Raw genomic sequence first — 2,054 nt, 5'->3', positions numbered from 1 at the left:
AAAAAAAAAATAAAAAGCATGAATAAATACTTAACCTCTTTTGTAATTGAGAAATGCAAATAAGATGCTATTTTCTGTCTTACCAAATTGGCAAAGATTAAAAGATTTGCTAATACATAGTGTTAACAATAGTATGGGGAATCAGGCATTTTTATATACTGTGGAAGAGCATATAATGGTATAACTTATCCAAAAGGTGGCAGTTTACCTCTGGGCTTTGACTTTCATATATATACATGCAGATGAAGGCACAAAGATATACATATATAATGCAAATAAAATGTTCATTGTAATACTGTTTATGCTAACAAACTGAAAGTCAATCTTAGTAAGTTATGTTATGTCCATACAATGGGCTACATATAGCCATTTGAAAAGAATGACCCAAGTATACATGCTGATACTATTCTACACTAATGATACCTTGGGAAATAATTATGGATTTATAGTATGATCCCACTTGTTCATATTTTAAAAAAACTTATATTTGTATCTTATGAATACCATAAATGAGTTAAAAAAAACCCCATGAAACTAAGAGTAGGCTGCCACTGAGAAGACTAAGGAGAATTTAAATTTTTTATTTCTTACCTTAGATAATTCTATTTTTAACCTTTTAAAGTGGCAAACAAAAATGGTATAGAGTATGAGTATAAACTGATAAAATCTTTGTGGAAAGCAATTTGCTAATGCAGATCAAAAACCTTAAAAATGTTCATACCCTGTGACATAACAATACCATGTCTAGGGCGGTGCCTGTGGCTTAAGGAGTAGGGTGCTGGCCCCATATACTGGAGGTGGTGGGTTCAAACCTGGCCCCGCCCAAAAACTGCAAAAAAGACAAACAAGAAACCAAAAAAACCAATACCATGTCTAGTAATCTATAATAGATAAATGAAAACTAGAACAGCTGGTTATAATGTATTTAAAGGTCTGCTTAAAGCAGAGTAAGGCCATAAGGTAGAATACAATGCAATTATGAAAAATGATATTGTAATGCAGATGATTACTTAAAATGGAAAAATCATCATGATAATCATGATCCCAAACTTTTAATAAAGTATACCAACAATTTTGTTTAAAAAATGCTTAGAGCCGGGCATTGTGGCAGGTGCCTGTAGTCCCAGCTACTTGGGAGGCTGAGGCAAGAGAATCACCTGAGCCCAGGAGTTGGAGGTTGCTGTGAGCTGTGTGATGCCACAGCAGTCTACTGAGAGCGATTAAGGTGAAATTCTGTCTCTAAAAAAAAAAAAAAAAAATGCTTAGAAAAAACTGTCCAGGTGTGTAGGTGTGTATATATAATTACCAATCAGAAAACTCCCTGTACATTTTAAAGCCCCTCCCCCCAGACAGAAACAGCTGCTATCCAGGTATAAATGCTTTACCACTCACTCCTCAAATCCACTGCAGACTGGTCTCTTCCCAATTACAGGACAGAAACCATGGAAGCTGTTCAGTAGTCTAATCATCAAATCACTGAGTTTTGCCAGTTTTCATCTTCCATCTATTCTGCAGCATGTAACATTTTATCTTTTCCTTTGTTCTCCTATTACTGGGCATCTTCCTGTCACCTAAATAGAAGATGTTTGTTTCAGCCCTGTCTCCCTGTAGTAATCTTCTCTGCTTCCCATGTCTTACACTGCTTCTTATTTTAGACCAGTTGATGGCTGTAATTTTAATTGAGAAATGAGCGCAATATATTCGTTTAAATTCTGCTTTTAGAATAAGTATATACATTTTTTAACAATTTAAAACCAGTAATTTATGTTGATCTCTTTCAGCATAAACTATCAAAAATAGGAGACACAGAAATAAGTGACTCAGGCTCAGCGCCTGTGGCTCAAGTGGCTAAGGCACTAGCCACATATACCTGAGGTGGTGGGTTTGAATCCAGCCCAGGCCTGCCAAACAACAATGATGGCTGCAACCAAAAAAAAAAAGCTGGGCATTATGGGGGGCGCCTTTAGTCCCATACTAAAGGCAGGTACTTTAAGGTGACCAGATGTCCTGTTTTTGGCAGGACGTCCTGATTTTTAACAATTTGTCCTGCGTCC

General features: G+C 36.2%; 1 protein-coding gene across 2 annotated transcripts in view; it reads right to left on the bottom strand.

Moving 5' to 3' along the window:
• ABRAXAS1 (abraxas 1, BRCA1 A complex subunit) overlaps positions 1-2,054 on the bottom strand; it is a 27,026-nt gene that overhangs the window by 20,329 nt on the left and 4,643 nt on the right. The gene's annotated exons all lie outside the window — the stretch shown is intronic.

The sequence above is a fragment of the Otolemur garnettii genome, unplaced genomic scaffold (assembly GCF_000181295.1).
Source record: "Otolemur garnettii isolate 467f Iridium unplaced genomic scaffold, OtoGar3 scaffold00039, whole genome shotgun sequence".
Classification (NCBI taxonomy): Eukaryota; Metazoa; Chordata; class Mammalia; order Primates; family Galagidae; genus Otolemur; species Otolemur garnettii.
This window is presented reverse-complemented; position numbering and strand designations above follow the sequence as displayed.